Below are 23,224 nucleotides of genomic sequence, written 5' to 3'. Positions count from 1 at the left end.
GGTTCTCCCATTTTCTTTGTGTAAGAGCTGTCACACTTGATAATCTAGCCCTTAGAAGTTAACATCAGCCTATCAGCTGCACACTGACAATGCCTTAAAAGCCCTATAAGGGATTCATTAAAAAGCAGCCATGAAAACAGACTTATTAATTGGAATTATGAAAACAAAAGATTTCAAATGGACCTGAACTGTTCACTGACCTCCCACATCTACCTTGGCTCTCTTCTTGACATTTCACTGTCACAGCAGGTGGTAAATTAAAATTTAACCTACCTGCACAAGAGAGATATTCAGCTAATTAATGGTAACCATTGCAGCTTTTATCTTCTACTGATATTAAGAGGGGAAAAATAGCAGAGCCAGTATCTCCAGGCCATCTCTAGGAGATGTGTTTCCCAACAGTGATACACAATGTCTTAGCAACCAAACCCAATTGTGGCTCAGTATTCAAAGCAGTGAAGCAAAATCCCTCCATGGACTAATCCTCATCTCCACTCTGGCAGCAGTGCAAGCTGCTTACTCATGGCAGAGGATACACCAAAGCCTGCTGCTCAGCAGATCATGCATAGTAAGGCTACATTCCAGTGAAGGAAAGGCTGCTCAGAGTAGCTGTGGAAGAAAGGTCCATGGAGGTCCTCAAGATTCATAGAATCATAGAATCAACCAGGTTGGAAGAGACCTCCAAGATCATCCAGTCCAACCTAGCACCCAGCCCTAACCCATCAACTAGACCATGGCACTAAGTGCCTCATCCAGGCTTTTCTTGAAGACCCCCAGGGACGGTGCCTCCACCACCTCCCTGGGCAGCCCATTCCAATGCCAATCACTCTCTCTGGGAAGAACTTCCTCCTAACATCCAGCCTATACCTACCTTGGCACAACTTGAGACTGTGTCCCCTTGTTCTATTGCTGGTTGCCTGGGAGAAGAGGCCACCCCCCACCTGGCTACAATGCCCCTTCAGGTAGTTGTAGACAGTAATAAGATCACCCCTGAGCCTCCTCTTCTCCAGGCTAAACAGGCCCAGGTATAGGAAAAGTTGACAGTGCCTTGTTCTTGAGGCTGGGCTAGCCATTTCCAGAAGTCCTTTCCAACCAGTACACCTGTGAAGATCCTAAGCCAATTTCCTATTCTCCCTGAGCCAACACAAGACCGGGATACAAGCAGGGAGAGTGCCTCACAGCTGTCCCCCTCTTCAAACTCTTGACGGTACTAGTGATGTATTTGCCTTTGAGAATAATTCACACCTTCAAACCTAGTTTGACGCTGTGGTTCTTGCTTCTCCTCCCCAGTCAGTCTTGCTTAAGACCATCTTTGAGATGTGTTTGCCAATCAGGTGTGACTTTGTGGCTAAGGTTTCTAGAGGTCAAGTCAGTGCTGAAGGGAACTTTCTCAAGAAGCTGTCCTAGAAAGGAGACATGGTCCAAGCTGCCACAGATGAGGACTTAGCAGAGAGGTGTGTATGCAGGTAGGGTGGTCCCAGAAGGTGCAGGATTGTAGCCAATCACTGAGAAATGCCCTTGAGAGTTCACATACATCTAAAGCAAAGACAAGCTCTGGTTCCTCTGCTCTACAGAGATGTTTGAGGTACCACAAGAACTAGGCACAGCCAGGCGCTATCAGCCCCTTCCTTCACATCTTTTCTCTCCTGCCACTGTCTCCCCCCCCTAGAGATGCAGCCATTGACAGACTGTGATGATGAGCACATGTCCCAGACTCTGAAAGGAAGGTAAAGCCTGGCCCTTCTCATTTCTTGCATTTATAACCACTGCCCAAAGACAATCTTCAACTGCTGCAGATAACTTGGACCAAACCCCTTCCCACTTAGACCAGTTTCCATTTGTAATGATATCACAACAAGGCAGAGCCAGGAACAGAACTCTCATTAACTCACCAAATATTAAACAGCATCAAAGCATTGGAGATAAAATTACTTCAAGGACTAATTGCTATACTAACCCATCTGACTTTAATTGCAGACCTGGAGTATTGCAGTGTTAATAAAAATAGGATTCATAGCACAGGAGACACATGAGAGAAGATTCAATTTGTAATGGCAATTTGAAACATTTTAATCAGATTTCACTAGCAATATGAAGATTGACAGTTTAATAGTTTGTGGAAATGAAGAAATAAAGCTCAGGCATCAGGCACAAAGCCTTCCTAAACACCTAGAAGACAGTGCAGGACAAGACAAATATCTGGCAAGGTCCTGAACAACCTTTTCAGAGTAAGACCTATTTTCTCAACAGCACTGGGGCTCCCACTGAAAGAGCTCAAAGCCTGTAGCTGACAAGGGAGAGGAATTTTAAGCTTGAAGTCTCTAAAGGCTGCCTGCCGAAACACCCAGGGTTCTGCCATCATCGTGGCAGACATTTTAAGCTGGTGTTTGATGGAACTGCTTGGCTGCTGGACCTAACAGGAGATGGGAAGTAATTACTCATCTGAACAGAAGAACAGCAGAAATTATCATATTAACAACTTGAACTGGCCAGAGTACTGTCTTGAAAAGACATTCGTTTAAGGAGTTTAAGTTTAAAAAATGCATGGAAGGAATAATCTGGGCTTGGCCATAATCTCTTATCCTCAAGAAGAGTCCTGTGCACCATCAAGCTTGTGCTGGTGCTGCCATCTGCTCACAGGGCGCCCTTACTCTCTGGACAGATATCTCTCTCTCTACCCCCAAACACTTTGTAGATGCAAAGAGGGATGCAGATTTCCCCTTCTCTGTTTAGCCAAGTCAGGACACCTGACTGCTGCCTCACAAAGAGGTGTGAGGGACAGTTTTGCCCTTGTGAGATGGTCTCTGGAGACAGCAGTACCCTGGATCCAAAAAAGGTGGGAGCAACATAAACATGGTCTAAGGCACTGGCAATAAAAGGGCACAGTTGGGTTTTGTCTGTATTGCATTAAAAGATTCCAATGAAAAAGACAGGCTGGATCTATCACAGGTGCAGCAAAAGTACATGCCATGTCTTTGCCCCTCTAAAAGGGTGGGTTGTTATTTAGTCTCAGGAGAGAGTTAATCCTCTTTATAGCAGCCAGTGTGAGGCTCTGCTGTGCTGCATATAGTAATAATAATTCAGACACATTTTCATTATTGCAGAGCAGTGCTTACACAGAGTCAAGGTCTTTTCTGCAGAGGGGAGCAGATGTTGGGAGGGGGCACATCTGGGACAGCTGACCCCAACACACCCCAGTGTCCCAAGGGATATTTCATACATGCTCAACATTTAAAGCTGAGGGAAGAAGGAGGAATTTAAGACTTTTGGAGTGATGGTGTTTAACCAACACATGTGACAGAGCCCTGCTTTACTGGAGATGACTGAGCACCTGCCTGCAGATGGGAAGTGGTGAATGAGTTCCTTGTTTTGCTTTGCTTGTGTGCCTAGCTTCTGCTTTACCTATTAAACTGTCGTTAACTCAACCCATGCATTTTCTCTTTCACTTTTCTCATTCTCTTCTCCCATCACTCAGGGAGAGTAAGCAAGAGGCATGTTGGGATGAGCAGCCAGCTGGGGTTAAACTATGACAACAGAAACAGCCAGCTGAAGAAATTCTCAAAGTATACTTTGCCAACAGACAGAAATAATACAGTGTGAGGGAGACTGTTGTTTGGTCAGTGATATGATACAGGCTTTTAGGAAAGAAAAAGAAAGAAACATCTGTTAAAAGTTCCACAAGAATACAAAGTATGATACATGCCAATCTACTGGTACTAGTGGGTTTGGTAAATTTCCTGTGAGGGAGAAGGATTCATATCTCTATTTTGATATTTTCTAGAAGTGCCTGTAACAAAATCACAGCCTTGCTGAAATACATTCACCACCTCTCAGTTCTGGCTTTTCAAACTACACAAGAAACACCCAGCTTGATTTATGCTAAATGCCCTAAGTGAAGCTATTTTTTCTGGAACCAGAAGTTAGAAAACAACCTTACTTAGGAAACTGCATTTTCTGATTACTTTTCCAGACATAGTCAAAGCTAATTAAAAGCCTATTCCCATGCAGCTGGAAAACAAGGAACATCAAAAGCCTTCATAATTTCTGAGAAACAGCAGGAAAGGGTGGATCAGGTTCAGCTGGGGTTTGCCAGGGTTGTTTGTGCTCAGTACACACACATCAGTTATGTGGTCAGATCAGAAGCTTTGTGTCTGCAGACAGCAACAAATTGGCAGTGGGTGTGTGACAGACCACCTCCTGCAGATGACCAAGCACATCCCTTGTGCTGGAAAATGGGTAGAAAGCCCACAGGTACTCACAGCAGCCTGCTGGAACTTGGCATTCACAACAAAGCTTTTGCAAAGGTGACTGTGATTTCATTTGTAATCCTAATCAGATAGTAAAATAAAACCAGAGAATCAGCACAACTAATTCAGATCTCTCTGTCATACAGGTTCTCTGTATGAACCATCTTTAAACTCAGCATAAATTGAAGGTTAAGCTGGCCTGCCCTGCTGTAATCAAAGCAACTCGTGGGCAGCTTAATTTTAATTACAGCTCCTGGGGACCATTTAGGTGCCACTGTGGATGCTGCCCAGGCTTCACAATGAAGATTATTGAAGTTGTCAGTCACAGATCATGAAAGTTCATAAGCACAGAAGGAATTGATTGATACTGATTTGTCCCTAACCAGAGCACAGGGATTAAATAAAATGCAATATAAATAGCTATCTCAGATCTTTAACAGATTTTGGATTTTGTCTGCCTGAAAGTTGCTACATAAATGCAAGTGATTATTCCTGATCTGAAGGAACGAAAAAGAAGAATGCTTGAAAATGAGGCACTAAAAATGTTTCGGTTCAGATGTGGAGGTTAAATGACAAAAGTAAGCTTCCTTCGCTTGCCTTGCACCAATTTTTGGGCTCAGGGACAGCAAGTGGCTTTCTGTGTAATTGCAGGGGTTACCCTGAAGGTAGGAGGTCCACTGTCCTCACAGCCTAAAGCCTCACATTCTGTCATTTAGACACCTAAAAAATGCATTAGACATCTCTTGTGAGCTACTCAGTGAATTTATCACTAAGACAGGTAAGAAGCTCAGCCCACCTAGACTATTCAGCCACCTCTGAGTGGGGCACCTAACACCCAGGTGGGATGAATCAAGGACCCAGGCAATTAGATTAGGACACCTACAATTCAGGCATCTTCTTGTGTATCATGTGTGCCAAGCTGCTTGCAAGCCAACACAGAGATCCCCTACTAGGGCGATGGGAGTAGTGCTGGCCCCACTGCAACGGGACAAGGGAGCCATTGCAGTTCCCCATATTCCCATCCTCATCCCTGCACAGATGAAAGGGGTTTCTTTTTCTTTTGCCCTCAGGCTTCCCAAAGCCCGTTCAAACAAAACCCCAGGACTCCTGTACTGTTGCTGGAGGGAAACATAGGAGCAAAGGCTGTAACACAGAAGGCAGCTGCAGGATCTGTCATTCTGTATTGTCTAAAATCAGCTATTGATGGCAAATAGGAATCTGATAACATACATGATATACAATACATATTAAGAAATGTACACATGTTAAATGAAAACATGGATAATGATTGTGATTCCTTAAAAAGGCTACTGCCTGGCATTCTCATTTGACATTTCCATGGTTTTGCACAACTCTCCAAAGGGAGGAGGTTGTTTATTCTCTGTGCTTCAAGGAAAGGAACATTTTTCTATTGCTTTCTGCTCACTGGGATTCCTCACAAATTTCAGACACTCAGTAATTTCAGGTTAATAGAAAGTGATAACTCAGACCAAGTCATTCCTCTTGCAAATGCTAATGTTAATCTATAAATAAAACATACATTGTAAAGGAACAGCTCCTGTGTGGTTGGGGGGTAGCAGCTAGTCTGCTCTTAAACCTTCAAAGCTGATATTTGATGCAGCATGAAGCCCTATGGGATAATTGGTATGGGAAGAATTCCACATTCCAGGTGCCCCCACATCATCATGGGGACAGGGTTCCACCACCCTCTGTCCACATGCCGTTGAGGGACAACATTCTTTCTTGCTGGCTTTCTGAATGTCCATTGTCCCTATGCTACCTGGAAGCAAGTGGTTAACCATGAAGAGTAGAGAAGGGTAGCTGAGGGCCTTTCTATGGCCAGGGGTCAGCCAGGCTTTTGCACACCATCCCAGGCTCTGAACCCAGAGCCAGAAGAGTAGCTTGCAACATTTGATGGATGCTCTGATTTCCTGGCTGAACAAGAGATACCACTGCTGCAGTTGTTCAGTCCCACAGCAGGGCACTGGCTAGCTCCAACTCCATGGGCACAATTGCATGCCCCCTGCCAATGCAGCACACTGCCTGGTTGCCAAGGTGGACAGAAGAAGCAGAGGGAGATATCCAAAGCTGTTTTCCTCCACCTTCCTGAGATCTCATGTAAGAGAATGTAGGTAGCAGAACATAAGATGCATGATAAATTGATGAGAACCTGTTCTGAGAAAGAGCTAAGTGATAAATGTTTAAACAATATATGTGCACTACTACATGAAGCTTGCTTCTTTTCTAACCATGAAACAGAAATCTGCACTACTGCCTTTTCCCTACTGGCCACAGAAATTCTGGGGGATGAAATAAGTAGTTTCAGCTCCAAAATCAGAACCTAGCTCACATGAACTGCTATTGAGAAGAAAATAGCATCCGAGAGCTTCAGCTGCTCAGGGCATGATTCACCCTTACATAAGGTGCTGGCAGAGAGAGGCTGAGAGCTGGCTTTGGACCTGAGCATGACATTGCAGGTATACATTTCCCCATTAATAAAACATTTGGAGCAATTCTGACACATAGCCTTGCAGAGGCCATGGGGAAGCTGTTTTTGTTGAGTATAGAAATGACCCCTTGGAAGCAGTTTCCCCGTGGGAGGCAGAGGAGGTTGAATGTGCATGTGTGTTGTAGAGGTTTCCCAATCACTCACTGGCATCAAGAAACTGCTCACAGAAAGCTCAGAGACTGCCAGCTAGGAGGGTGGCAAGGGACATGGAAATCTTTCTGGTGAAGCAGAAGTTGATCATCCAAAGGGAAATTCTGGTCTTCATGCAAGACTGATTTTCTCCTTGCTCATTTTCTTGCTTTATAGAAACATCTGTCAGGCAATAATCTTTGATTTTCACGTTTTTCCTGTTGCAGAAAGCAAGTAGAGCTTTAAGACACTGGTCTAGTCTCTGTTCTTGTAATATTTTTTGCTTAATGTTCAAGCAGCTTGGGGCAGGGCAGGGCTTGCCTTTCCACTGTGTCTGCAGAGTGCCTTCCCCAGTGTGATGGTTTGGGTGTTCCCCACCCCCCCACACTTTAGAAATCACCCAGACTAGTCTCAGCTGGCTCTGGAAATACAAATGAAGCTATTTATTTACAGCTAGCACAATATACAAGCAGATATTTACAGTATATACAGTTATAGACAGAAATATACAAGGTAAAAAGTAATACAGGAACACAACTCCCCTCCCAGAAACCTGAGTCCCCAGGAGGGGCTCTCAACCACCCCTGCACCTTCCCCTGCCCCTCTCAACCTTACCCCAGTCCTAAAGAAGAACAAAGGTTCGGTCAAAAGGTTAAGAAGCAAAGGTGGGTTAGGCCAAATGGAAAGGTGTGTTAGAGAGATGCAGCTCAGTCAGCAGCCCAAGCCTGAGTGAGAGAAAAAATGGCAAGAGTGTTATCTAATGTTTTCATTTCTTCTTCCCATACTTCTCAGCAAGACAGTGAGGGAAGCAGACATCACCACTGTTTTCCTTTCACAGCCTGTGATCTAGTTGTTCTCACCAAAACGTTCTAGCTTGCTTCGAACTAGCACACCCAGCAGGAACCCATTCTGCGCCTCCACTGCTAGGGGATATCATAATAAATATAATTAATAAATAATATAATAAAGTGTGATTTCTTTCTCTCCATGGCTTGCTCTGTAGCTTCACTATTAACCTGTCTGAAAGCGCAGCAAGAGAACAGCAGCTTAAGACAAGGTGAGCCAAACAAGGTAGACATCTGACAGCTGCCATGCTTCCACTTCAAACAGTGATTAAGGGCATTTATGCTAGCAATCCCACTGTATCCTTTGTGGGATAGCATTAAAAATTCACTTTGAAAAGGAAATTATCACCTCTTGTCTCAGTGGTTAGCAAGATGTGTTAGTTTGAAGCTAGCTAGAATGTTTTGGTGACAAAGATTAAGTCACAGGCTGTGAAAGATAAACAATGGTGATGTCTACTTCACTCATAGGCTTGCTGAGATGTATAAGAACAAGAATCCAAACATAGATGAGGCAGTTCGAGCACTGCCTGAGCTCTAGGCTGCATTTCTCTCTAACCTCACCCTCCATCTCTCCAATTAATCCACTTTGCTTCCTAACCCCCTGGCCAAACCTCCATTCTTCCTTGGGGTAAAGGCAACATCTGGGGTAAGGTAGGGGAGTGGGAAATGGTAGAAGGGCAATTGGGAGCCCCTCCTGGGGACTCAGGTTTCTGGGAGGGGAGTTGTGTTTCTGTATTATCTTTTACCTTGTATATTTCTGTATATAACTGTAGATACTGTAAATATCTGCTTGTATAGTGTGCTAGCTGTAAATATAAGCTTCATTCAAATTTCCAGAGCCAGCTGAGTCTAGTTTGGGTGATTTCCGAAGTGTGTGGGGGGGGGACAGGTAACACCCAAACCACCACACAAGAGAGCCATTCAGTACTAAGACCCATCACTTAAATGAGCAGAATATAATAATAAAATGAGTGCAATTTTAACCCTAACTAAGGTGGGACATATCCAGGGCCTTGATTCCAAAATAATTTCAGCAACACCTCTACAATACAAGCATCACATCTGGGCCAAGCCCTAGAGCACAGTGCTGGCAATGAGGTTTGTAAAGCAATTTATATTGCTTGTCTGCTCACGCTGTGGAAATCTTTTGCATCGTGACACAGCTCCTCTTTACCTGCTGGTGCCGCAGCAGTGCTGTCAGTCACCTGTGGGAACTCACAGGGGGGCATCAGAGAGACAGCAACAAAGAAAACGGCTCTTCGATGCCCACAGAGAATGGGCACAAGGATGAAGGTCTGAAAGAACTGGAGCCCAGTACACCTAAATTAAGAGACCTTCTCTGACATGGGAGGCTGATTCATGTGACACTGAGGCTGCCTCCATCCCATGTGCCCATCGAGGGATATATCTTGTGCAATGATTCTTGTCATTTCTTGCTGAGGTCTGGAGGGATGGGCCAGGCTGGTGACAGGATCAGAAAGCCCCAGGCAGAAGCACTTGCAGGCAGCATCAGAGCCAGCAGCCACCCAGGGTCTTGGTGCCCACTTGACTGAACCACATATTGGAAAAAAAACCCCATGCTGAATGTTACTGCAAGGAAAGGAAAAGAGCAGCCTCTGCTATGGGGCACTGTCACATTTTGCTTGACAATTTGAACAGGAAGGGCAACTGTGCTAGTTTGAAGCAGGGTAGAATGTTTTGGTGGGAAAAAAATAGATCATAGGCTGTGAAGGGAAAGCAATGGTGATGTCTGCTCCCCTCAGAGTCTTGCTGAAGAAAAGTAAACATTAGATAACACTCTTGCCATTTTGTCACACTCTGCTTTGGGCTTCTGACTGAGCTGCAGCTCCCTAACCTCAGCTTCCACTCACCTTTGCTTCTTAACCTCTTGGCTGAACCTCTATTCTTCTTTAGGACTGGAGTAAGGTTGAGAGGGACAGGGGGAAGGCGCAGGGGTGGTTGAGAGCCCCTCCTGGGGACTCAGGTTTCTGGGAGGGGAGCTGTGTTCCTGTATTACCTTTTACATTGTATATTTCTATCTATAACTGTATATACTGTAAATATCTGCTTGTGTATTGTGCTAGCTGTAAATAAATAGCTTCATTTATATTCCCAGAGCCAACTGAGACTAGTCTGGGTGATTTCTAAAGTGTGGGGGTGGTGGTGCAGGGAACACCCAAACCATCATAGCAACACTCACTCAATTGTTCTTCTTTGTACCTTGCAACTTTGGAGCATGCCATCCTGCAACAACTGCTGCTCTCCACCACAGTTGCACCATCCTTCCAAGGTGGCACAGCACCCAGTCTGTCACTAATTCTCACTTATTAATCTAAATGTAGACTTGAACATACAGACCTTCAAAAGCCACTAGCTCCTCTCCACAACTGCTCTAACCAGCACTCACAACAGCTTCAACCACACATGTTTCATAGACTCTGACACGAATATTGTCTAGGGCAGTACTATTCATTACCTTTGTCAATAACCTGGGATGTGGAAAACCATACCCAAAACATTACATGTATTTCTGAGAAAATCTGCTCCTAGCCCCAGTCTGATGAGCAGAGGTGAGTCACACAGAGCTACACCTTCTGACAGCTCAAATTTAGTTGGTAGACTACTACAGTTTATGTTTAGCTAAATCTCTGATTCAGTGCTTTTAAAATGACAGGAAAAATTACAACAAGTTTCCAAAAATTTCCCCAAACCCATGGTGTATTAATGAGAGTTTAAAGAAATTCCATTTAAAAAATGATGTGATGTAAGGCTAAGGGAGAACATGATCTTCTTCTGCATGGACTTGAAGAGTTTTTCTCCTTGGCTCCTTATATTTCCCAAAAGCAAAACCTATCAGACCAGCTAGTGAAAGTCATGAGAGAGAAAACACAGAACTTCTGCCCACAGTTATCTCCAGAGTGGGGGGGAGATTGGCTTGAGTCAAATCTCTGGAGGAGCTAAGGTACCCTCTGAGGGGATAACATGAGCTGCTCCTAGGGGAAGCCTTCAAACAGAGGATGCTGGAAGACAAGAGTATTTTTTTCTTGAGCTTGATGAAAACAATGAGCAGAGTGCTAAGACCGAGAGCCAGTTACATCCCTGGAGCAAAGTGATCACTCAGCTCTGTCAATACCTTGCTCTTGGCCTCAGCACCAGAAATTTCCTCTGACAGCACTGCTACAGCCTCAGGAAAGACAACATGTGTAAATCTTTGGGTGAAAATAATTGGAAACACATACCTCTGATACAATAACAGCCTTGTCAGCAGAGATCTTTAAATCCAAAGCAAGTACTTGTCTAGACAGTATTTTCTAGTGCAGTGGACACAGTGAGTGCAGGGAAAGCTTGCTGAAGCCCCACAACTGTGCATGAAGAGAATTGCACATGACAAAGACAGTTCCTTGTGGTCTTGAAGGATGCAATTTCCTTGAGACCAGGTGCTAAAAGTGGAACAGAGCAACACAGGTAGTGCTTACAGGAAGGAAGAGAACTGCAGCATCTGACAAGCTCTTTGTGAGCCCCTTCTATCTGCCGCTCTAGAGTCAGGTCAGCCTTTGATAAAAAGGTACCAACAAGGCCCTCTAAACTGCTTACTTCAAAGCTGCAGATGACAGAGTAGCTGCAAAGACGACTGGGAGCTCTCTGGGCCTCCAAAAGGCAGAAGAGAGAAATGTCACAGTTTAAAAACCTTGTGTGTGCAGTAAGTACATTTTCAGAAGCATTTCAATGAGAAGAGCTGATGTCAGAGGACAGATTCTGAGAGTTATTTAAGCATCCAAAGAAGTAGTGAGGTTTTTTATGTTACCTTAAGAAAAAAAAATCTCATTTAAGTCTCTGCACTCCCATGGGTTCCCCAGCACACCTGCTCGTGGAAAGCCAAAGCAAGTAAGCCATTAGACATGGCAGAGTGACACATACAATTTGAGCTGTATTACCATATGGACTAAGTAGGACTAAAAGCATTTTGGGTATTACAGATCAGCTGGGCATAAGAAAGGCACTTTCAGAAAGGAACTTGACTTGAATTGTCACAGAAGGAAAGCTCTGATGTGACTCCTAAACGCAAGGGATAGCAGGCAGCAGCAGTGCTGATGAGCATCTAAGGAAAAACAAAGCCAGAACCCAGGGTGAACACAGCTAGGTTCAGAAGCTATAACCAAGACAGCAAACACAATAAGACCCAAATATATTCAGCACAAGGGACAAATTCCTCTATTTGCAATCAGAGCAATTCGCATTATGAAAGGATGACACTCCTATCATTTAAACAAAAGGCACAAAGATAACAGCAGGACAAAGCTCTTAGGAGAAACATTATCTCAATAAACTTGCAAAGCAACGTTTGTGACACGGGAAACAAATGAACCAATATTGTGTTTCAAAACAGATACTGGAAATAGGAACTGTTGAGACACACATAAAAACAATTAGTGGCAGCCTGGTACCAAGGCAGAGCGTTCAGCTTGCTTTATAGAGTGGGCACATCATAAGCAGATGTACCTGGAAGATATTAGCATGTAGGAAAAAGAGCTATTAAGGGGGATTTTAAATAGCAAGAGAGTTTTTCTGTGCTCTAGGGTTGACAAATGCCTACAAATGATGATACACAAATGGGTACATCTTCTGAGTAGAAGGTAAAAGACACTCATACCAAATGAATTAATGTACTTAATGAGCTGAGATACATTAGGGCTATAGAATGCCACACTGATATTAATCCCATGAAAATACACATCATGTGATACCCCATAACACTAAGAAATAGAACAAAAAGCATAGCAGGATGGGAAAGTTTTGCTGAGCAACTGGACAGATGGGTAGAGTCCAATGGGATGGGGTTCAATAGCTCCAAGTGCAGGGTGCTGCACTTTGGCCACAACAACCCCATGCAGAGATACAGGCTGGGGTCGGAGTGCCTGGAGAGCAGCCAGACAGAGAGGGATCTGGGGGTACTGATTGATACCCACCTGAACATGAGCCAGCAGTGTGCCCAGGTGGCCAAGAGAGCCAATGGCATCCTGGCCTGCATCAGGAATGGTGTGGTCAGCAGGAGCAGGGAGGTCATTCTGCCCCTGTACTCTGCACTGGTTAGGCCACACCTTGAGTACTGTGTTCAGTTCTGGGCCCCCCAGTTTAGGAGGGACATTGAGATGCTTGAGCGTGTCCAGAGAAGGGCAACAAGGCTGGTGAGAGGCCTCGAGAACAGCCCTACGAGGAGAGGCTGAGGGAGCTGGGATTGGTTAGCCTGGAGAAGAGGAGGCTCAGGGGTGACCTTATTGCTGTCTACAACTACCTGAGGGGTGGTTGTGGCCAGGAGGAGGTTGCTCTCTTCTCTCAGGTGGCCAGCACCAGAACAAGAGGACACAGCCTCAGGCTGCACCAGGGGAAATTTAGGCTTGAGGTGAGGAGAAAGTTCTTCACTGAGAGAGTCATTGGACACTGGAATGGGCTGCCCGGGGAGGTGGTGGAGTCACCGTCCCTGGAGCTGTTCAAGGCAAGGTTGGACGTGGCACTTGGTGCCATGGTGTAGCCTTGAGCTCTGTGGTAAAGGGTTGGACTTGATGATCTGTGAGGTCTCTTCCAACCCTGATGATACTGTGATACTTTTGCTAAACAGTATGTTCACAACAAAAAAACAAACCCTGAATATATTCCAAAGTGGGAGGTTTAAACACAAGCAGTGCCCCAGAAGGACAACCCTGTAAATAAACAAACCAACCAAAGTAAATAAATAAAACTGACCCTAAAGCAAAGGTTATGCAAAGTGGAGCATCTTCAATTCCCTGCTTAGAAGGCAGATGTCTGGGATTGCCTGGCTGCCACAGCCCCCATCTGTGAGGTCCCGGAGGGAAAGTGGGAGGCAGGAGATGATCTGTTGACTTACATATTGCAAAAAACAAAGTGCTGGCACATTTCGTGAGAGCACTTTCAGCTTAGAAGATGATTCTACATAGATGACCAAAACTGAAATACACACATGACTTTTTTTTTTTTAAAGAAATGACAACAATTTTCACATGATGTAATTCTGGGCTAGGCACCTTACTCTGTATTACAGAGGACAGAAATGCAAATGTATTTCCAAAGCTGGCTTTGATCTGGAGGTTTATAAGAAACCTAAACAAAGCTGAGAATCAAGGCTTCCAAAGTCCAAAATCCTTCAAGTGCTGGAAACAGAACAGCATGGCATCTTTGAGGGCAGTGTCAAGCAGCCTTACTCCAAAAGATGCTCTTTGGTTCAGCTGCAAGTTAGTGACCTCCTGGTGATCAGAGCAAGAGCATTTTTTTGTGTTGCTGGTACTGAAGGAAATTGTGTCAACTAACAATTAGGTCAGCTAATACCACAGTGGTCCCTCCTGTACCTAAATTTACAGTATTATTGCATCAAGTTCTCCAATTCATTAAACCTCTCTTCCCTTGACAGCAGCTAAAGCTGGCACTTTGGTATTTACAGCTCAGTGATCATACAGGTAACCAAGCAGCAGACAGGGAATCACTTCAGATAGTAATCCAGGACAAGGAATAAGTGTGAATATGGTTTATCTGTTAGGTATGTGTTGAGGCTCCAAAACACGCTGCCAAACAGGTATGCAGAAAAATTAACACACACATAGCTTGATTGCAGGAAAAAAGTCCATATGATGAATCACTGTTTTTCCTCACTCTGACTCATGTCGTGTGTTGGGGTGCAGATTGAAAAAAAACATTCTGGACTGTGTCATATCACAGAAGAAAAGGACCTTGTCTTGTAAATGTACGCTCAACAGTGTCTGATGAGTCTGGGATCTGCTTTTGGCTTGCACGGTGGGCTAAGGAGAGTCACTTACTGTGCTCCATTCCTCCTCCCTTGCCTGTAACACTGATATCAGCCTCCCTTTGTAAAGCTTTTTGCAATGCATTAACGAGCAAACTCTGTACAAGTTCATCACAGATCATCACAACTGCATTATCTGTGATTCTTCTTCAGCTTTTTGGTGCTTTTTTTCCCCCACTAGAGCCTCACCATCCTCTTCAGGCTTTGAATCTTATTTTCCTCTCTTCTCATCAGAACAGTGCGTTTAGGCTTTTCTCACTTCTGCATGATGTAACTTTTTGCTAGGCAAACTGTATAATAAAATGATTCCAAATGATGCTTTGTAGAAGATTATTACTATGAAATCCTTTATTGCAACTAATATCTATACAAATATTTTTTCTATTGGGATGTTTAAATTAAAATTAATTACTGTTTAGCAAAATAAAACATTATACCTTTGAAGAAATGGTAAAAAAAAATGTCCTAACATTTTTGCATTGTAGGAAGATCTCTCATTTTGGCACTTTCTATCCATTCCAAATTAGAACCAAAGAATCAATGCATCAAGCATCCTTGAACTTAATGTTTTATGTCAGTCAGGACAAAGTGATTTCACTTCACCATCCATTAATCTCTGACTTTCCCAGTGGGCATCACATAAGATAAATTATATTTTGATATTTCTTACTCTTTTTACTCTTTTGGCACTAGCTTGCACAAGCCCTAAGAGGAGAGGCTGAGGGAGCTGGGATTGTTTAGCCTGGAGAAGAGGAGGCTCAGGGGGGACCTCATTGCTGTCTACAACTACCTGAGGGGTGGTTGTGGCCAGGAGGAGGTTGCTCTCTTCTCTCAGGTGGCCAGCACCAGAACGAGAGGACACAGCCTCAGGCTGTGCCAGGGGAGATTTAGGCTGGAGGTGAGGAGAAAGTTCTTCACTGAGAGAGTCATTGGACACTGGAATGGGCTGCCCGGGGAGGTGGTGGAGTCGCCATCCCTGGAGCTGTTCAAGGCAGGATTGGACGTGGCACTTGGTGCCATGGTCTAGCCTTGAGCTCTGTGGTAAAGGGTTGGACTTGATGATCTGTGAGGTCTCTTCCAACCCTGATGATACTGTGAGGTTTACCTCTCTCATATCCCATTTTAAGTTTTCCCCAATTACATGGTCATTGAAGTTGAGGAGGAGTGGATCACAAATATTTCAGCTTAACTGATCAAGGGATTTTGTTTTCCAATGGAATACAACACAGAAAAAAATAATGTGGAATATGTCCATTTCTGTGAAATACTTTTTTACCCCCCTTCTATACTAAATATATATTTTTATATATGTAAACTTTTTTTTTTTTTAAACCCCTGTCCTGGAGTCCTGTGTACCCCTAAATTCCTCTCTCTCTGTGGCTTGAATGGGAGGGGGAAAGCTGCCTGGTTCCCCCCCTCGCCTGCCCCGCAGGTGTGAAGGGGGTGAGCAAAGGGGTCCTGCCCGCATGAGGAGTGCCCCGTGCGGTGCCCGCGCTGGGATCAGGCTGGGATTGGCTGTGCCTTTTCGCACCCAAGGTGTGGTGACTCTGCCCTTTGTCTAGCGAGGGTATAAATATTGGGGTCTTCCTGCCTCTGGGGGTTCCCGCCTTGGGGTTCGTCCCTGCCTGGACGTTTGTGCCTGCTTGAGACTTCTTCCCCCCCCACACTCCTTCGCTCGCCTAAGCTGAATACAGAAAGCTTCACAGAACTGCCACAGCCACTGACACACTTTGCAAGCCTAACGACCTCTAACCATCCACCTGCGACTGCTGAAAAGGGAAGGACAGAGGCAGACCGCACGAGGCAGCCTGACCGTGACTTATTTTGGCTCAACTTTATTAGTAAGAAAACCACTATTAATTAATAGCTAAAGCCTTTTCCAACTTCTGACTTCCAAAACAGTCAGATTATTGATGGTAACCCTGCAGATAATTCTCAAGCAACTCAATCTGCTAATTAAACTAAATCAATCTTTGTATATATAGTTTTGGGGGTGGGTTTTTGGGAAAATAAAATAACTATTTTTGTATGAAATTCCCGACTCTGCCACACATTAATTCCTGCCTCCACAACACCCCCTTCTCTGCTAATACATATATATACACACACATACTTTTTCACTTTGCTTAAGATCTTTCTTTTAACCTACTGACTGTAACTCTTCATGGAAAGAGATCACAGAAAATGGTGAGGAGCACTGTGCAGCTCTCATCTCACCTGTGCTGTGAAGAGCAGGCTGCTGGAGGTCTTTTTGCAGATGTCATGGGTGAAGACAGCCCAAGCTCCATGGAGGAGACCTTTGCCTCTGGCATCTGTGCCCACCCACCTCTGCCCCTTCACTGCCCAGGACTGCTGCATTTTTCATACTCTGTTATCTCCACTGTTTGACATTTTAGTGCCCTTGTCAACTGCTTTGCTATCATTTTAATTAACAGTTAAGGCATTAGCACTGCCTACATTTTCATTGCAACCCCCAGGGCTAGAAGCAATTAGTTCAAAGCAGAATTACTACAAATCCCACCAAGTGAAGGCAGAGGTAGACCAGCTTCAAGACAGGAAATAATAATAATGCCAAGCAAGTCCCATCCTTCCTCCTTCCCTATGGCATTTACAAATTTGTCTTTATTTGCACTTTTCCTTTTCTTCCAAATAACTATCTTCCTGAGGGAACACTACTGATTTAAGTTTGGTATTCTGCTTCAATTCATATTCATTTCATATTTTTATATCCCACTTCATATTCATATTTGCAAGAACAAGAACTTCAAGTCAGCCTTCTCAGCTTTTCCTTCTGAGACTTGGCAAACAAATGATTTTATTTCCAGAAGTGCTGAGCACCCAGTGCTCCAGCTGAAGTCAGCAGAAGATAGGAGATGCTTTGCAGTTCTGAAAACCACATCATTTATTTACTGACATCTTAGAGATTTGAGACAATATTAGTTCCATTTTTTTTTCTTGACCTTAAATGACAGAGCTGAAAACTGCTCGGAGTCAGTTCTCTTGGTAACTTTCCTCCACAGTTCTTTAAAGTTCCTCAAATGCATAAGCATGAAGAGAGCCTCCCTGAAGTCACTGCTCAATGCCCATCCCAAAAGGATCTTGCCACCTCTCTACCTGCTGCCTTTAGCAGAGGCCTGATGTGATGGTCTGATCTGCTTCCTCTGACCATACTCATGCCTTGGAGGCCTGGAGGATTTCTTTAAACTGTGGGCAGCCTCCTTCTGTTTAAAGATCCACAGAGAAAAACCTTGATTTCCAGCAAGTTTTAGATATCTAAAGGACCCTTTCCATCATTCACCCATCCATGGCAGGCAACTAATAGCTCCCTAAGTGGCATATTGGTATTAAGAATACTTTTTGGGGGGTTACTTTTGTTTGGTTGGTTTGGTTTTTTTGTGTTTGGTGTTTGTGGGGGTTTTTATTGTGGGTTTTATTGTGATTTTGGGTTTTGTTTATTTTAATCCTCAGGAAACAATATTTGTTGTGATTTCTTGGCCCTGGTTCACATTTCCATGGCATATGCCCAACTCTTGGCTCTCCATCTTCCTTTTGTGGCTGGAGATCTTTCCTTCTGCCTCTGCTTTCCCAATTCATCACAAGCTTTACTCCTTACTCTGCTCCTGTCTGATTTCCACAGGCCAGGACGGCAGTGGTGGCACAGTGTGAGTAAAGGGGATAAAAGTGTTGTGGGTGGACCAGGGCCATACAACCCCATCCATCTGTCCTCTTGTGCAAGCCAAGCACAGTGGTAACACAGGTCAGCATTTTGGCTCTAGCCTCATCAGTGAGCACATTTCTCTTCCCTTAGGTTCACATCCTAGACTGCTGGAGAGAGACAGAGGAAAAACCCAACCATCTGGAAAAGACTTAGAGAGTTAGGGCTGTTCAGTCTGGAAAGGCAAAAGCTCCAAGGAGACTTTATTATGGCCTTCCAGTATCTGAAGTGGGCTACAAGAAAGCTGGTGAGAGACATTTTAGGATGTCAGCTAGTGACAGGACTAAGGGGAATGGAACAAAACTGAAGTGGGTAGATTCAAATTGGATGTTAGGAACAAATCTGCACCATAAGGGTGATGAGACCTGGACCAGGTTGCCCAGGGAGGTGGTGGGAGACTCATCCCTGGAAGTTTTTAAAGGCCATGCTGGATAGGGCTCTGAGCAACCTGATCAAGTGTGAGGTATGTCTGCCCGTGGCAGGGGGGTTGAAGCTAGATAATCCTTGAGGTCCCTTCCAGCCCTTACTATTCTATGATTCTATGAAAAGACACATGCTGAAAGATAGCTTTTGGGTTATTTGTTCTGTGGCTATGAGACTTGCCTTCCACATGGGGACTCACTCCTGGTTTTATCTCAGAATAAAATAATGTCTTCTTTCAGCTTGCCCCGAAGATTGTTTCTTTCACTTGGAACACAGAACTGAGAGTGTGGAGAGCTACTCTCCTTGACAGAGAAGCAGAGTGTGCTGCATGGCTGACTCACTGGCAGCAGCGCCTCCTTTTAAATGAGACACAGCAGCAGAGGCACACAGAGGTGACTGCCATGAAAGGGAGGTATACATGATCCTAAATTGGGAAAATTATTATCTTGTCAGTTATGATTAAAAACTGTGTTCCAGCAAAAGCTCAGCTGTGCTGCACAATGCTTATCTTAGGAAATAAAATATAGGGGTTGACCAACCTTTCAAACTTAAAGCATGAATAAATGTTCTAGACTTCTGTTACATTGGAGACTCCTTATGCATGCACTCTAGGCTTTCATTGGTTTTTAAGTCTAGATATACATTCAGCTACAAGGGATAAAATGCAGCTAGATCCCTATTATTGAGTTGTGGCAGTTTTTAAGACAGAGAGTAAAGGCAAAGCTGGAGTGCTTTTTTTTCCACCACTGCTGTAACCCCCAACCCTTTCCATTATCACAGATTTATTTTTCTTAGCACCATCATTACCATTTCTCCAGAGAAGAGCAGGAGAACAGAATAACCGAAGAGCCTAAGTGATAGCAAAGAAGGATCAAGAACCCACAACATTCCAGTTTCCCTCCAAAGCCCTTCACTGTCTCAGCAGTAACACAAATATATCAAAGAGAGGAGGCAACAAAGTACAAATCTCAATGCTCCAGCACAGTGAAAGGGAGAAAACAGAGCAGAAGTATCCACAGCAGCTCTTAAGTCTTCCCAGAACTCATAATCAAGGTGCTTCACACCCAACCATCATGCAAACTAATGTCATACCAGCATCTCCTGTGATAGCTGCCACCAGTAACAAAGAAATCTATATAGCCTCTAAGCCATCACTGGGTTTAAAGCCAGACCACATGATTGGAAGGGACCTCTGGAGATCTTGAAGTCCAACTCCCATACCAGAGCAGGACCAAATAATCTAGCACAGGTCACAAAGAAATGCATCCAGACAGGTCTTGAAAGTCTCCAGAGAAGGAGACTCCACAAGCTCCCTGGGGAGCCTGTTCCAGTGCTCCATGACCCTTACAGTAAAGAAGTTCCTCCTCATGTTGAGGTGGAACTTCCTCTGCTGTAGTTTACACCCATTGCCCCTTGTTCTATCACAGAATGCAAGTGAGAAGAGGCTGTCTCTTCCTTCTTGACACACAGCCCTCATATATTTATTAGATCCCCTCTCAGTCTTCTCCAGACTAAAAAGGACCAGGTCTCTCAGCCTTTCCTCCTCAGGCAGTGCTCTAGTCCCTTAACCATCCTTGTAGTCCTCTGTTGGACTCCTTCAAGTAGATCCCTGTCCCTCTTGAGCTGGGGAGCCCAGAACTGGATGCAATATTCCAGGTGGGGCATGGAATACCAGAGCAGAGTAGAGGGGGAGGAGAACCTCTCATGATCTGCTGGACATACTCTTCTTAAGGCACCTCAGGATCTCATTGGCCTTCTTAGCCATGAGAACACATTGCTGTCCTGTGGATAACTTCTTGTTCAACACGACTTCCAGGTCCTTCTCCATGGAGCTGCTCTCCAGCAGATCACCTAACCTGTACTGGTGCAGTCTGTTATTCCTTCCCAGGTGCAGGACTCTGCACTTATCCTTGTTGAACCTCATTAGGTTCCTCTTTGCCCAGCTCTCCACTCTGTCCAAGTCTTGACAAGCCTCCCAGTTCAGTATCATCACCAAACTTGCTAAGCAGACTCTCTGTCTCCTCATCAGTGTCACTGATAACAATGTTGAACAGGACTGGACCCAGCACTGGTCCCTGGGGATCTCCACTATTTACAGATCTCCAGCTGGACTTAGTACCATTAACCACCATTCTTTGCACTCCACTGTGTAGCCAGTTCCTAATCCACCTGTCCGTTCTTCTAGACCACACTTTCTGAGCATGCTCACAAGGATGTTATGCAAGACAGTGTCAAAAGCCTTGCTAAGGTCAAGGTAGATTACATCTGTGGGTCTCCCTGCATCATGAATCAGAGATGTCTAACTATTTCTAAAGCACAAAATGGGATGGAAGAGCTTATCAGAAAGGGATTTTCTGTTTGAACTTTTCTGTACTGATTGCTGGAAACGTGTGTGTCAATATTTCCCAGCTCCCATAGAGACCATTTGGTGTATTCACTCTATACAGAAGATCTTCTTCAGAAAAGTGGTCTTTCAATCCAAAATGCTGATCTTTCCTTCAAAACCAAACCACATTAGTTCAAAGGAAGTACTATACCACCTCAGAGGCAAGTCACAGAATCATTGAGGCTGGAAAAGACCTCCGAGTCCAGCCTACAACACCACAACATCAGCTAAACCATGTCACCAAATGCTACATCCAACCCAAAAGTCACAGGACTGCCTTCCCCATTTTGCAGCAGTCAGCTCCCTCTTGGGCAGCAATCCCAACACACTCCCCGAATGCCTCTGTATTGCAAATTCTATGGTCATCTGATGATTTGTAACCCCCCCCCTTAAACGACAGCCTGTGATGCCACAAAATCTTTCCCAGCATAGATTAAGGAAGTACAGGTGATTAGCAGGGCCATACTTGCATCCCTGGGGAAATGCACTTCTAAGGAGCAGATGAGGAAGTCAGGCTTCTACTCACAGCTACAAAGCTGGGCTGAAGCATTAAGATTTTCCCCAGGGCAACCACGAGTACAGAAAAAAATGCAGCACCCTGGAAGTGGCCAAGCTGCCTTAAGAGCTATCAGCTGAGCATCAGTGCTTGGGGCAACACCTGCTGCTGCTCAGTGGCTGTCACAGCAGGCAAAACCAGTTTCAATCTGATTCCCCAGCCCCTACTCTCTTGCTGTATCAGAAATTAATATGAATATTAATTTCTGTATAAGTATTATTTTTATTATTAATATAAAAAACCCCCAAGGGAATTCCCTGAGATTCTTTGGATGTTCAGTCGACAGGAAGCAACTGCACAGAATTAAAGAGTTTAAACAATCAGAACTTGGACAACAGAAATGCAAGAACAGGAACAATTCTAACTATGCTTTTGGAGTCTTGGCATTCACTCCAGCACATGTACTCACCGCTCTTTTGGCCCCTGAGTAAGTCTCCTGTACGAAAGACGCTTTCAAATTCACAATGATGATCCCAGGGTAAAATACAAATACTTCAGGCAGAGGGGAAAGGAGTTGCTGCTAAAGCCACTAGTGTCAGCTGCAACACGTGGCTGCCTTTAACGAGCCACAGATGAGGAGAGGCAGGATGGCCAATGCAGACAAGCTGGATGCAGAAAGGCCTGGTTTCTAAATCGTCCCCCTTTATATACTTCATTTTGAAAACCAGACTGGCCAATAGGCACTAGCACCATGGTTCTGGCCAATGAATTCAAAGCTTCCTGCCTCCTTGGATCATGCATGCACGATGAGGGCAGCACAAGACACCTCACAGTATCACATTATCACAGTATTATTAGGATTGGAAGAGACCTCACAGATCATAAAGTCCAACCCTTTACCACAGAGCTCAAGGCTACACCATGGCACCAAGTGCCACATCCAATCTTGCCTTGAACAGCTCCAGGGATGGCGACTCCACCACCTCCCCAGGCAGCCCATTCCAGTGTCCAATGACTCTCTCAGGGAAGAACTTTCTCCTCACCTCCAGCCTAAATCTCCCCTGGTGCAGCCTGAGGCTGTGTCCTCTCGTTCTGGTGCTGGCCACCTGAGAGAAGAGAGCAACCTCCTCCTGGCCACAACCACCCCTCAGGTAGTTGTAGACAGCAATAAGGTCACCCCTGAGCCTCCTCTTCTCCAGGCTAAACAATCCCAGCTCCCTCAGCCTCTCCTCGTAGGGCTGTGCTCAAGGCCTCTCAACAGCCTCGTCGCCCTTCTCTGGACACGCTCAAGCATCTCAATGTCCCTCCTAAACTGGGGGGCCCAGAACTGAACACAGCACTCGAGGTGTGGTCTAACCAGTGCAGAGTACAGGGGCAGAATGACCTCCCTGCTCCTGCTGACCACACCATTCCTGATGCAGGCCAGGATGCCACTGGCTCTCTTGGCCACCTGGGCACACTGCTGGCTCATGTTCAGGTGGGTATCAATCAGCACCCCCAGATCCCTCTCTGTCTGGCTGCTCTCCAGGCACTCCGACCCCAGCCTGTATCTCTGCATGGGGTTGTTGTGGCCAAAGTGCAGCACCCTGCACTTGGAGCTATTGAACCCCATCCCATTGGACTCTGCCCATCTGTCCAGGCGGTCAAGGTCCCGCTGCAG

The 23,224-nt window shown here is 44.9% G+C and overlaps 1 long non-coding RNA gene across 1 annotated transcript in view; it reads right to left on the bottom strand.

Moving 5' to 3' along the window:
• Positions 1-22,215, bottom strand: part of LOC135175130 (uncharacterized) — a 38,676-nt gene extending 16,461 nt beyond the window's left edge. The window contains exon 1 of the long non-coding RNA XR_010302257.1: positions 22,034-22,215. This is a non-coding gene — a long non-coding RNA (uncharacterized LOC135175130). The remainder of the gene's footprint in view (positions 1-22,033) is intronic.
• Positions 22,216-23,224: the final 1,009 nt, after the last annotated feature.

Source organism: Pogoniulus pusillus, chromosome 4, assembly GCF_015220805.1.
Source record: "Pogoniulus pusillus isolate bPogPus1 chromosome 4, bPogPus1.pri, whole genome shotgun sequence".
NCBI lineage: Eukaryota > Metazoa > Chordata > Aves > Piciformes > Lybiidae > Pogoniulus > Pogoniulus pusillus.
Note: the sequence above shows the minus strand (reverse complement) of the source record. Positions and strands in the feature narration are given on the sequence as shown.